The 15,006-nt window shown below is 37.4% G+C and overlaps 2 long non-coding RNA genes across 2 annotated transcripts; both read left to right on the top strand.

Annotated features, from left to right (window-relative positions):
- Window positions 1–667: 667 nt before the first annotated feature.
- Window positions 668–3,489, top strand: LOC149165305 (uncharacterized). The gene is made up of 3 exons (XR_016260747.1): window positions 668–1,144; window positions 1,370–1,471; window positions 3,402–3,489. It is a non-coding gene; the product is annotated as an uncharacterized LOC149165305 (long non-coding RNA).
- Window positions 3,490–3,667: 178 nt separating this feature from the next.
- LOC149165306 (uncharacterized) lies at window positions 3,668–13,736 on the top strand. Its single transcript, XR_016260748.1, has 3 exons — window positions 3,668–3,908; window positions 5,064–5,461; window positions 13,225–13,736. It is a non-coding gene; the product is annotated as an uncharacterized LOC149165306 (long non-coding RNA).
- Window positions 13,737–15,006: the final 1,270 nt, after the last annotated feature.

The following is a 15,006-nucleotide window of genomic DNA, read 5'->3' on the forward strand; positions in this document are numbered from 1 at the left end:
TATTACTATATAAATTATATTACTGATAAACAATACTAGGGATCACTCCATAATAAGCATCAAAACACTTCATAATACATCTCACATTACCAATATTTAAAAAAAAAAAAAACTAAACTAAATTATAACTTTATTTTAAATTATTATTATTATGATCATCATTTCTAAAAAAAATTGCTATATGAATTAGACGTATATATATTTAAAAAGCATGTAACAAGATTCTTAACCATGGACATCCATTTCCATTTTACCGTGGAGATTATTAACCTATAAGTAGGTTTCGGTACAATATCATGGGCTAATACCATGGCTTATCAATGTCATATGCCCAAAAAATCTTAACTCGCTTCATATGACAATTGTTCATATGGCATTTTATTTTAATTAAAAAGGTAGAAAAGACATAACTACTTTTAAAATAAATCTCAATCTTTGAATGCTACTAAGAATATTCTAAAATATGATGTGGAGGTTAAATCCCTACCATCCACCTAATAATTATTATTAATTAAATTAAAATATCAAAAAACTTATTAAAAAATAGACACACCTATCATAATTACGTCGTAAGGCATTTCCCTTTGAAAACAACTCCCCTAGCTGCCACCATGTCACTTAGTAGACCTTCAATTCTATATGTTAGATAGATTAGAATATTTTTTGCCTTTGGATGATTATAGGCAGTGGAGAATGTTGGGGTGGAAGGTTATTACAGATCACCACAATGATAACTGATCTCGAAAGTCGAAAGGGTTCATATGTGCCTGCTGCATTTAGCATGCCATCACAACAACTTTGCAAATTTACTCTCTTCGTCGTATTCATCTTCATCCCATTTTCAAGCACCGAAATCTGCAGCGAAACCCAAACAGGCCTGTCAGAGAAAAGGCTAGGGTCGCGAGCACTAGTAAGGTGCAAACTGAAGTGCAAACTGAAACAAGCCTTTCAGAGAAAAGGACAAGGTCACACGCATTGGTAAGGTCGGAAATTTGGTCACAACATGACACCTCCTCTGCATACCTCTAGGTCACTGTGGAAAATTCATCTTGGAAAGTGGAAAGTGGTGGCGGTGAAGAAGTTGGGTATGGATGTCTGCCAAGGGATGAGGGAATTCCAAGCATAGTAGTTTCTTTTGACATTGGTATTCCTCAAATCTTAAATGCTATTCTACCTGTGGAACTCAACAGAATCAAATGCCAAATGTTTTTTTTTAAACCCCTAAAAATAAAAATAGGGAAGTTGCGCCATTCCATCCCTATTTTTAATTCCCAGAAACTTTGAAATTGAGCTAAAGGTGTTTACATTTCATTTTCTTTGAACTTAAAGTATGTTTCCATTCTTCATTGATGATTTTGAATGGTGACAGGGGCAGTTGAGTCTCTCAGAAAATTGCATGGAGATGGATTGCAGATCTATGCAAACACCCTGGATTATCACAACATTACTGGTGCGCTCAAGGGTTGTTCTGGTATGTTCTATACCTTTGGATAACCTCATAGTGTTGTCAGATATGATGTAATTTAGTGAAACTTTGAGTTGCTTCTAATTCAAGTTCCAATTTTGCAGTGTGTTCAAGTTTCGATTCATAGGTAGTTGTTTCTAAACTCATTCAATTTTTTGCTTTTGTAGACTTAACAATGAAGCTCTAAGATTCTTGAATTATGCGAGGAGGTGGTTTACAGTGGCCCGGACTAGGAATTATTGGTTCTTGTTTTCAATTTTGCCTGCTTTGTCTGTCATAGAGACGTTTTGCATCACCCGCTCTGGTTTGCTAGAGCTAGGGTTTCATTCGGATCTTGTGAGTATGGACATGTTTTTTTTTTTGGATTTTTGCGTATTGTCTATGGTCTTCTTTTGAGGCATGCACAATATGAGGGTTTCTGATGCATAGTTATGTCGCTCTAAACATATCATAGAGAAAAATTGAGCAAAGCTTGTTTGTTTCAGTCCACAGAGAGTCCAATACAGAAGTTAAAAACAATTGATTTGTTATCTTGCTTCTTACATACTTTAACACCTACTCGATCTATGTGTCCTCTTCTCTTGAAATTAAAATACATGAATTGAATTTGATTTGAATTTAATGGGAGATTTGCAATTCGGGAAGCGAGATCCAAGTTAGCTAGGCAGGTGAACTCGACAATAAAGCTCTACAAGTCTCAAATTATGCGAGGAAGTAGTTTATAGTGGTCTGTACTAGCAATTGTTGTCCTTGTTGTAAATTTGGCTTGCTTTGACCACCATAGACACAATTTACACTGTCATCCGTTGAGCAATTACACGCTCAGTGGTCTGAGTGTCAAAATGAATGACCTTGAGAATTGGTTGTTGTTTGTAATGGTTTTTTTAATCAATGTATGTGGGAATCAGCAGATAATCTCATTTGAGGCTGAATTATTGACCTCAGTTCTCCAAAAATTTAGCAGACACTATTGTTTGAAGGCTTATTGGCTTCACTAACTCCGCATTTTTTAACACAATGGTGAAGAAAACTCATAAATGCATTAAAACTTAATTACCGAAATTATTAATGAATTTAATATTGTTTTGAAGACTATAAATTTGGTCCCAACTCTCACTGATATTTGGCGCCCTTTTGTATGTACCTCCAAAACCCTCTAAGAGTCCCATTTTTCACTTTCAATTGAGCAGGAGAAGTTTCACCACCGTGGCATAGATGGGCTTTCTTCTAGGTAAATACTCATACACTCCTCTCTCCTTCCTTAACCAGTAGAAACGATCACGGAACTTTCAGAGTGCAGGAGTCGTTTGAATTTTCATGCTTTTAATGCCTTCAATCTACAGAATCACATAGCTCTTGACCTCAAATAAATGCAATAAAAACCAAAATTCAAGTTCCCCCTTCGCTTAAAACATTTATTGTAAATTTAGAACGACATGCATTTCCATTTGAAACAAACAAATGATTCAATATTTGAAATATGTTGTGTCAAAGTTGGTAACTACGCACTGGTGGATAAATAGACAAAGGTAATTTCAATTGTTAAGGTATGTGACACTTCTCCTTGTATTGCATCCCATGAACTAATTCTGTCAAGAAAGGAGATAAAGTAAATTGTATTGAATTTTGTTGAATCTTGAATTAGTATGCAACTTCTAAGCAAATTTCTGAAACTCAAGGTTGTTTGGCACAAGATATTAATGAAGATTGACCATACTTTTATAAGGGAAATTTTGTATAGCAAGAAAATAAATCACAGTATGCTTTACAGAATATGCTAGCATTACCCGAAAAAAATAATATGCCATAGTTATTTGAAAACGTAGAGAATTTAGAGTACACTTTTTCATGATGACAAGCAGCTCACAATGGACTTGAAGTGTGCGCTTAAACTGAGACCATTGAGAAATTTGTGTTCACTTTTCTATGGTTGTAGCTATTTGGAGAGAAGATGGAGACTACAAGGTTAATTCCCTTGATGAGAGGCATTGGAGTGATGCAAATATTTGCAGGATATTGAAGGTATGTATATGATGAAAAGTTAGTTGTGTTATACAATCTCTGAGTAAAGTGGACTGATTTCACAATTTTTCCCTTAATTTGTTAACATTTTTGAACTGAATGATAAGTAATTCATAATCAGATGCCAAATGTTCTTTAACCCAAGTTTGATGTATTATTATTTTTTTTCAAACCCCTAAAAATAAAAATAAGTTGCACCATTCCATCCCTATTTTGAATTCCCAGTCACTTTGAAATTGAGCTGAAGGTTTTTATATTTTGTTTTGATTGAACTTATAGTATGTTCACATTCTTCGTTGATGATTTTGAATGGTGGCAGGGGCAGTTGAGTCTCTCAGAAAATATGGGGATGGATTGTAGATCTTCTATGTAAATGTCCTGGATTATCACAACATTACTGGTGCGCTCAAGGGTTGTTATGGTCTGTTCTATACCTTTGAACACCTCCCTTTAATTAGTTAACATTATCTAACTGAATGATATGTTCAGTAGATTTGGTTAGATTAGTTACTTAATCTAGAAAGTAACTCAGAAGTTTGCATTTATAGTTTCTTTGATCATATTAGTTAGTAACTCAAAAGTTTGAGTTGACAATTTTCAAAGGCCAGACATCATTAGGATGGGAGCCATGAAAATAATATAGTTTATAAGATATCAACATGTCACTTCGCTTATTGAAATTGAATTTGCATGGAAAGAATAATAATTTTTCCAATTAACTCTTATATTTTAGTTTCTCCACCATCAAGATACATTCTACTTGGTTGTACAATGTATCTTGCCTCTCTAAGTTCAAGAAGCCATATCCAATTAGCTTTTGGCTTTTTGAAATTGCTTAAATGATAATACATCCCTAGTTAACAAATATTGGACATGAGCTTCGCAACTTCAAAGTGCATATCTGTCATGTGTTTAGATGTGTCTGGGCCAGTTTTTAAAGGGGTCGATTGTTCATTGTTAGCTTATGTTGAGGTTGGATTATGTTATTTTACCTAGGACAGGGGAATTTTACAAAAATGCATCTTATGTGATTGTTATTGCCATGGTTATTTGAAGGTTGAATTTTTAGGAGACAATGTAAACTTCAGATTACCTTTTTAATTACATTAACATTAGTAGATATTTCATGTGGGCATTTTGTATGTCTGTTGTTGATGAAGTTTTCCATAAAACGTTAATTTTATTGGGATATTCAATATTTGTTGTTTTCACATTGTATTCAATGGATGTCCTTGATGTTCTAATGTCAATTTGTTCAAAAGGGTGGGTTTATATGGCTCAAATGATACAGTTCTTTTTGTCTGCTATTCTAACCTCCAGTTTTCACATTTTTTCATGAGTAATGTGTGATTTAGTATTCTTGAAAATGCCAAAGGACTGTTTGTTATCTCCAACATTCTATAAAACCCATATTTCAAATTTATTTATTTGGGCTTGTAGATATGAAGCTCAAAACCTTTTAAACAGAAGGATCTTGGAAATTACTTTTACACATCTTCTTTTCTTTTAATTTTTCATTAATAACCATTGATTGAAATTTGAAATCATATTGTTACATGATGATTTTGATGCACAGGTCTGCATATGATCAATTGAGATTTTGTGAGACATTTCACTTCGAAGAAGATGGTTGGAAGGATTGCAACACTTGTAAAAAGGTCAGAATATATGCACTTATTGAATGCTTCCCTAAATAGTCTATGGCATTAAACACATGGTAGTTAGAATCTTCACGTTGTTGATGCAACCAAAATTGGCCAGAATAACCTTTTCTCATAAGGAAATATGTCATTAATTTACAAAATAGATAAAGAATTGGTGTCCCACCATTGGCTGGGGGCCAATGACAGTTTGGATGTACAAAGACCTTCACAAGGCAAGGACATATTGTCCCCAAACTCTAACATCTCGATGATTAGCATTGTATGATTATGGACTGGACTATGAGCTGAATAATGGAAGCAAGCTATGCAGGTTATGTTAGTGTCAATCTTTCCAGCCTTCCTCCAGTGATCAAATATGCTCTTACAAAGTGGTCTCAGAGTGTCAAGGTCAAATTTTGTCATTTCAGTGAGTCTTCAAGCAAAATTTGGTCACTAGGCATAGGGTCTAGGGTTTGCTCTCACTCTTTTCAAAGTTGCCCAAATGCCAATCTATGTCACTATTCAGCTGAGTCTATCATCATTCATAGGGTTGTCATTATCATCTCAGTGTCTAATGAGTCATTTTACACCTTGTTCATGCTTCAGTTGCGCCTAGGTAAGGTCATTTCCCTCTCCTAGGGTTTTGAAGCCAATTTCTCTTGGACGGTCAAATCATCGGCAAAACTTGTATCCTGATGTTCATACACCTTCCCCTATCCTTAAAGTACCTTACCAAATGCTTCCCATCACTGAGATTCCCCAAATTCCTCATTTTCGCACAAACCCTAGTTTCTAGCTACAACCTGGCAATTTTCTAGGTTGGGCCTGTGTTTTGCCCTTTTGGACCCCTTACCCTCACTCAATCTCTGAGATTCCACTTTCCCCTACTTCCTAAACATCCCTCCCTACTTCCAAAAATTTCCCCAAGAATTTATAAGCCCCTTATCCCCTTCATTTCGCTTCATTTCGACAAAATTCTTTGTTTCACACATCGGGATAAGTTTCACTCAAGAGATGTTTCAGAGAAATCAAAGATGAATTTTGGAAAACCGAGAGAGGTTTTTGTCCAAAACATGCCAAAGAAGAAAAACCTCCTTCACTTTTTGCACAGGTGTCATGGTTTTAGAGAAAGGTCAAAAATACAATTGTCGGATCCAAGGAGGTTGACCAAGGCACTAAAACGACGGAAAAGGCCCGATCCACTCCAAATTTTGGCCAAAGCCTCTTTGACTGAGCATGGTACTTGATTGGGGACTCCCAGCCCAAATTTCAAGAAATTTGGAGAAAATTTTGTCAATTGTGAATTTTTTGGGCAAAAAACAGGTTTTCTCCACCAACACGTCGTGCGCCGCGCGCGACCCTTTCGATGGGAAACTTATTTTCAAGAAAACTCAGCATTTTTGGATTTTTCATGAAAAGATACACTTGCTCAGCAATTGCCAAGAAATTTCACCAAGTTTTGGGCCTCCAGAAAGTCAAAAAACAAGCAAAAAATGACTTTCTGCCACCTTTTTGACACACAGGAAGCAGTCTTGGGAGAGTGCAATTTTGGAGTGGCAAACGGCCACCAAATTCAGAAATTCCACTTGGGTTGGAAAGTAGACATCCAGACCTTTCCAAAAAGCCCACTTTTGCCTCATTTGGACACCTGGAAGTGCCTCAAAAGCAGCTCCAAAGGCGCGCGACGCGTTCAGGATCAGGGCGCGACGTGTTAGGCAGTTTTCACAGAAATTCACCTACAGCTCAGCAAAACGCAGTTTTGACTGGATTTGACTTTTTTGGAGTAGATTTTGATCTTCCTTGTTGTAAATGATGTAATTTTATGATATTTTGACACTTATTTATCTCTTCTAGAATATTCATTCATGAGATAGGCAAAAATTTAATGAATGAATTGGTTTCCTAGCTTATAGAGGCAAGTTGTTTTGACTGCCTAGTTTTCAGTGCTCAGTTTAGAATTGGTTGAAACAGCTCCTAGGATAGTGATCTCAACCCCTAGAGGCAAGGAAAGATGTTAGATTGCCTATATTATGTACTTTCTTGGTCATTTTCATGGTTGGACTCTTGAGGGAGAAGTTTCTATTGTATTACTCATTGTATCTCTGCAATTTTGGCAAAGGAAGAAAGACCAGGGTTTTGCAGTCCTTTTTGGGATTCCTGTGGTTACATGTATTGATGGTGTGTTTCTCTTTGTACTTGTAATTTTGTTATGTGAATCATCTTCTTACTTTTCCTTCTGCAAATTAGGCAAATGAAGTGTTAAAGTAGAATTCATGATTGCCATGCTCTGCTTTTAAGTTTGCTTAATATCAATGTTTTCATCTATTTAAGGAGAAATCAAGGTGAATTGCTTGCTCTCCTTAGCTCCTCACCAGTCATTCTCATCCATCCAAATCTTTCAAAGGCATCAATACAGTCTCCTATCTTGCCCCAAAGAACCCCCTGCAAAAACTGTGTCCAATCCCCACACCCAAAATTGCCTTTCCCCGATTTTCCACTGAAATCCTAAAAATCTCAAATCAAACCTTTTATCAGTTTACTAGCCTAAAATCAGTGTTCTTTATTGGTTATCTCCGCCCTTTTGAAGATCTTTTCCGAGATATACCGGAGAGAGCCCTCTCCTGCCCCGTAGGGCTAGCTACGAGGCTAAGTGGTTTGATGTTGCCTTGGAGTTTACCTTTCTCAGCCTGAGGTGAAATTTCAAGCGCTAACATATTGGAGACCATACTGGGGAGAACAAATGGTTTGCTTGTTGATTTCATTTGTTTTATAAGCTACAGACGGAGCCTGAAGTTATGCCAGGTAGCCTTCGAAACGCTTTTGCTTTGCATTAACGGAAGTAGATAAACGCTGCTTTAGTCAATCTCCGGTCTAGCTTGTAATCATGACATCTAACTTGTTAATTGCCCCAGTACATGTATCAAGTTCAGATCTGATGGTTGATGGTGGACAACGATCAGACACTTGAAAGGCTGAAATCATTCACCTAGTGACTCTAAATCATTTTTGAGATCAGATCCAAAGACTCCACTGGAGGATGATCCCGACCAGCAAAAACATGAAAGGACAACATGGACAGACCAGGTATTCAAGTTGGAATTTCATCCAAGACATTTTGTTCTTTGTCATAAATTATTCCTTCTCTTTTCCCAAGAATGTCAAGAAGGCTTTGCAACGTATATTGTATTTGAGAAGAGATCCTCGGCCTGCAAATGATTCTTTCCCTTTGAAGATTGTGAATACCAAAGATTTGCATGCCTTTGAGCTTGATCAAGATCCTTTTTCTGAATTTTGTGATGACCATATTCAAATTAATGAATCTCAAGAGACCAAGACTGATTCTATACCTGCTGTACATATCCCTACACCTTGTAAAATTCCAGATCGGTATAAACCTCTTGTTTTACCTTCTGTTCTTCATGCTTTCCCCAAAAACTATGATCTATACTTGCCAAGGTTTGACGGTAAATGTAAGAATGTCAACGCTGAGCAACATGTGCATAATTTTGAGTCTTTTCTTGACCTTTTTGAAGTTGACGAAGAGGATGTTAGTATTAGGCTTTTTGCTCTTTCTTTGCAAGCTAAAGTGAAGAGTTGGTTCAAAGCCCTGCCTGATGCAAGCATTTCAGATTTCCAGCAGTTTGTCAAAGTTTTTCTCGACAGGTGGATGATCGGACAGAACCTTCTCTTGATTGTGGAAGAGTATAACCAGCTGAAAAGATTGCCAGGGGAGACAGTACAACAGTTTTCAGCCAGATTTAACCAAGTTTATTATTCGATGCCAGTTGATATAAGGACTACTCCTAGATCGGCTCTCTTGCACTATACGGGTGCCTTTGATCCAGAAATGGAGTTTCAGCTGAGAGAAAGGAACCTGGCAACACTTCACGAGATGCAGAACAGTGCAGTAAATGTAGAGGCTCATCTGCTGATCCAAAGGGCAAGGTTGAACGAAGAAGAGATGAAAAACATAGATCCAGCCGAATCGACATCTCTAGAGGTAAAGCTTGACATTTTGGTAAGTGCAGTGGAAAAGATGATGGACAAGATCAACGCAAGGAATGAGAATAATGTTCAAACCCATGGCTCGCTGATTGAAGAAGAACAAGTTGTTGATCCAAAACATTTTGTTTCTTATCCTAGTTGTCATAGATCTGATAATGATTGTTTTGTAGATCACCTTGGCGAAGAAAGCACTGTTGATATGACCTGCATGCTTGATGATATGCTTTATACCGATGATTTGCCTCAGTTTGATCAGTATGATGATGATTATGTTCTCCAAACAGAAGCTAATCTTACAAACAAATCAGCAGCTAGTTTGTGGGAGGAATAAGTTCACTTACAACAGCTCAAGTACAATGATCAACCGATGCATATGAGCTATGACAATGATGAGGAAAGTGTAGCAAAATTTGAAGTAAGTGAAGGATATTTGCCTTTTTGTTTTGATTCGTTTCAATTCATCAGAGATAACTACCATGCAATCAGAAATCAAATGTCAACAAGTCTTGATTTGAATCATCTTGAGAGCAATGAAAATTTTGTTCAAGACTTCTCATATTCATATTTGCAACCCCCGAAAGCCATTGATTTTCAAGTTGCAGCTGAAGACTTGGAAGTGGACACACATGATTTAATGATTCAAGGTGACTCTGTACCATTCTGTTTTGAATCATTTCAGTTTTTGAAGGGTAGATTGCATAGTAAATCTCCAAATGAACAGCCTATAACAAATCAGCAATCTCTCAGTGTTAATGTTGAGGATGAGACAGATAAAAAAATTCTTGAGCAGCCTGTAGCATCACATTTGCAACCACCAAATGAAATTGAAGGGCAGATTACAGATGAAGCTGTGGAAGATGAAATACATGATTTGATGATGCAGGAAGATTCTATACCCTTTTTGTTTCGAAGCATTTCAGTTTATAAGGCAGAATCTTTGTAAAATCTCTCAAGAAAAAGATGAACAACTAGAAGGATGTCATACATTTTCAATGGATACATTACAGCAGTCTTTTCAAGTTTTTCATGATCCAATAGCTGATGTTTTGGATGAGGTTTGCAGTCAAAGTCTTTCTCCATTGACTACATGTGAGCTTGAAACATGTGCTGATATGAATTTGATCCAGCAGCCGGTTTCTTTGTCACTTTCAGTAGAGGTCTCGTCACAAGGCTCAGATCAAAGTTTGCATTCATGGTATGAGGAAAAGAGAAGTAATCCATTGGATGAGCTAAGTTCTAGTGTGCATGAACTTCAAGATCCTTATGCAGTGTTTTTGGAGGCGGATAGAGAATTCATATCATTCAACGGATCTGTTTCCAAGTTGTCATGGGAGATGCCTTTCAGTAGTTCTCTCTTGTTGTTCATAAGTGAGCACTTGCGGAGAATTCGAACAGCAAACGGGATACTTACTTGGTTGCACTGGTTGTTTCATTTCACTTGATCAGTTGATGAATGAAACTGTTAGAGTAGGTTTTGACGAATAAGCTCCACTTTGAGCATCATTTCCAGTTTGTCGGTTGTGTTTAAGTATTGAGTCAGTTTTTAGTTGAGTGAGAGTCAATTTGTGTCATCCGAGTCATCAGTTTTCAGTCATGCATTTTAGTTTGAGTTTATGACTCCATCGCCCAATGGATGAAGGCACTATCTAACTCTTACAGAGATCTGCGGTTCTTGGCACCTCCAAGGAGCTACCATCCCCATTGGAGCCAATGTTAGTGTCAGTCTTTCCAGCCTTCCTCCAGTGATCAAATATGCTCTTACAAAGTGGTCTCAGAGTGTCAAGGTCAAATTTTGTCATTTCAGTGAGTCTTCAAGCAAAATTTGGTCACTAGGCATAGGGTCTAGGGTTTGCTCTCACTCTTTTCAAAGTTGCCCAAATGCCAATCTATGTTACTATTCATCTGAGTCTATCATCATTCATAGGGTTTTCATTATCATCTCAGTGTCTAATGAGTCATTTTACACCTTGTTCATGCTTCAGTTGTGCCTAGGTAAGGTCATTTCCCTCTCCTAGGGTTTTGAAGCCAATTTCTCTTGGACGGTCAAATCATCGGCAAAACTTGTATCCTGATGTTCATACACCTTCCCCTATCCTTAAAGTACCTTACCAAATGCTTCCCATCACTGAGATTCCCCAAATTCCTCATTTTCGCACAAACCCTAGTTTCTAGCTACAACTTGGCAATTTTCTAGGTTGGGCCTGTGTTTTGCCCTTTTGGACCCCTTCCCCTCACTCAATCTCTGAGATTCCATTTTCCCCTGCTTCCTAACATCCCTCCCTACTTCCAAAAATTTCCCCAAGAATTTAGAAGCATCTTATCCCCTTCATTTCGCTTCATTTCGACAAAATTCCTTGTTTCACACATCGGGATAAGTTTCACTCAAGAGATTTTTTAGAGAAATAAAAGATGAATTTTGGAAAACCGAGAGAGGTTTTTGTCCACAACATGCCAAAGAAGAAAAACCTCCTTCACTTTTTGCACAGGTGTCATGGTTTTAGAGAAAGGTCAAAAATACAATCGTTGGATCTAAGGAGGTTGGCCAAGGCACTAAAACGACGGAAAAGGCCCGATCCACTCCAAATTTTGGCCAAAGCCTCTTTGACTGAGCAGGGTACTTGATTGGGGACTCCCAGCCCAAATTTCAAGAAATTTGGAGAAAATTTTGTCAATTGTGAATTTTTTGGGCAAAAAACAGGTTTTCTCCACCAACACGTCACGCGTTGCACGCGACCCTTTCGATGGGCAACTCCTTTTCAAGAAAACTCAGCATTTTTGGATTTTTCATGCAAAGATACACTTTCTCAGCAATTTCCAAGAAATTTCACCAAGTTTTAGGCCTCCATAAAGTCAAAAAACAAGCAAAAAATGACTTTCTGCCACCTTTTTGACACACAGGAAGCAGTCTTGGGAGAGTGCAATTTTAGAGGGGCAAATGGCCACCAAATTCAGAAATTCCACTTGGGTTGGAAAATAGACATCCAAACCTTTCCAAAAATCCCAATTTTGCCTCATTTGGACACCTAGAAGTGCCTCAAAAGCAGCTCCAAAGGCGCGCGACGCGTTCAGGATCAGGGCGCGACGTGTTGGGCAGTTTTCACAGAAATTCACCTACAGCTCAGCAAAACGCAGTTTTGACTGGATTTGACTTTTTTGGAGTAGATTTTGATCTTCCTTGTTGTAAATGATGTAATTTTATGATATTTTGACACTTATTTATCTCTTCTAGAAGATTCATTCATGAGATAGGCAAAAATTTAATGAATGAATTGGTTTCCTAGCTTATAGAGGCAAGTTGTTTTGACTGCCTAGTTTTCAGTGCTCAGTTTAGAATTGGTTGAAACAACTCCTAGGATAGTGATCTCGACCCCTAGAGGCAAGGAAAGATGTTAGATTGCCTATATTATGTACTTTCTTGGTCATTTTCATGGTTGGACTCTTGAGGGAGAAGTTTCTATTGTATTACTCATTGTATCTCTGCAATTTTGGCAAAGGAAGAAAGACCAGGGTTTTGCAGTCCTTTTTGGGATTCCTGTGGTTAAATGTATTGATGGTGTGTTTCTCTTTGTACTTGTAAGTTTGTTATGTGAATCATCTTCTTACTTTTCCTTCTGCAAATTAGGCAAATGAAGTGTTAAAGTAGAATTCATGATTGCCATGCTCTGCTTTTAAGTTTGCTTAATATCAATGTTTTCATCTGTTTAAGGAGAACTCAAGGTGAATTGCTTGCTCTCCTTAGCTCCTCACCAGTCATTCTCATCCATCCAAATCTTTCAAAGGCATCAATACAGTCTCCTATCTTGCCCCAAAGAACCCCCTGCAAAAACTGTGTCCAATCCCCGCACCCAAAATTACCTTTCCCCAATTTTCCACCGAAATCCTAAAAATCTCAAATCAAACCTTTTATCAGTTTACTAGCCTAAAATCAGTGTTCTTTATTGGTTATCTCCGCCCTTTTGAAGATCTTTGCCGAGATATACCGGAGAGAGCCCTCTCCTACCCTGTAGGGCTAGCTACGAGGCTAAGTGGTTTGATGTTGCCTTGGAGTTTACCTTTCTCAGCCTGAGGTGAAATTTCAAGCGCTAACAGGTTACTATGGATACACGGCACCATTAACCAGAATAACTACGACATAGACTGTGCCAGCTAATACTCTAAGCCATTATGTAAACATAAACCAAGAAAAGGCCACTAATTTCTATACCTCCTCAAACAGCAAGAATATGCATCAAATCCCAAGCTATTCTCACCTAAAATTGTCCCTTCTCAGTGGGCCTTGAGAGTTTTCAGAGTTTCTTGCTTGCATTGCATCTGCAAAATTTGCCCCCTTGTTAAGATTTTCAGGGCTATAATTCCCTCATCAGTTTGGTCCAGATTCTTCCTTGCGCTTGTAGCAACAATAATGTTATCTGACTCAGTTGCCTCTAATCTCTACTTTGTCTCTTTTGAAATCCATAAAACTCTATGTAAGTTGTGAAGTTGTCCTGTGACTACCTGCAATTTGTTCACGTGTGCAGTGATGCCAGTATGAATCAAGTATTTTTCCCAATCCAGTTAGAAAATACTGGACATTTTCTAGCATATATGAGACTACTATGCAGACATTCTTCACGGCCCTCAAATTTTTCTATTTTAGAGAGTTTTAGTTCTTCTTCCTTCTGTTGGAAGAAGATGGGTCTTCTCCATTGTTGGCCTTGGCAGTGTTGTGAGGTCTTCTGCCCAAATAGTAAATACAATTAGGATGAGAGTCCATGAGAATAAAGTCCATTAGGATGAGGGGCTGCTTTACATTGTTCCACCAAAAGCTCATTTTTTCTCCCATATGCTGCTTTGAGATCCTTGACCTTTGGCTTTTCCATTGCATATGAGACTTTGAGATGGAATGAAGCAGCATATGAAACAACAAGACAGGGCAGTGCATGGAGTGTCCTTTTATGTTCCTAATATTCACTACAAATTGGTTTGTCTTGTCTTCTTGAGCCAGGTCCTTTCTATTCAATTATTAAAGCAAGTTGGTGGTACTCGGACTATAGAACCTCCAATTTCAATTGAGTAAATCTTCATTCTTGACCGAGTGGAGATTTTCTAATATTTTGATTGATTTGAAGCTAGATTAATTGAAACATTGGCCAACAATCTTGTTATTCTTAATTTTTTTGAATCAACTGAGGCCATTCTTGAAATCAAGTCTTTGCATTGTTTTAATAAATCTTCTATGGTTGAGATATTACTTCTTGGAAGCATAGAGTTCCCTTCATTTATAACATTCCTTAGGCCTAATCTAGGATAGGGTTCAAGGTCAATTATTAACCCAAACAATGTTGATTTTTTTCTTCCATGGACTAAAATTGTAAGTGCCATCCAACCTGTCCTTGAACCTCAAACCGGTTGATGCCATCTTGAAATGGGAAAATCAACAGAAAAAGTGACTATCACACCCTGATTGGTCCTTGATTTCTCACTCTCCACCTACTTTAATAGGATTGTCTTCAGAGGTCCTATCATAGTTCAGATTGAAATATTTTTAGGGAGTTGTTGACAAATCTAGTTGGAGTCATTGTGGTCCTCAAAGGTTTGTTTTAAGAAGATTGAAAGAATGATTTTTAGTGCTCAATATGAATGCCCTTACTCTTTTCAGTTTTTATTTTTAAATTTTAACAGTTTAAGTGACAACACCTGTTGGAAACTTTTCCTGGTCAAGTTGGCCTCAAATTGATGTCCCACATCATTTAGAAAGACTACAAAGTTGTGTGATGCTAACTAATACAACATTATGAATTTATCAACCTTAACGTAGGCTTTTGGAATGCCAGAGTCTTAGGCATTATACATCAAAGGGTTGCATCAAAGTTGTCCAATTTGTTTTACAAC

The sequence above is a fragment of the Pinus tabuliformis genome, chromosome 5_1 (genome assembly GCF_031772625.1).
Source record: "Pinus tabuliformis cultivar Carrire ecotype Pingquan chromosome 5_1, CPIR1, whole genome shotgun sequence".
Classification (NCBI taxonomy): Eukaryota; Viridiplantae; Streptophyta; class Pinopsida; order Pinales; family Pinaceae; genus Pinus; species Pinus tabuliformis.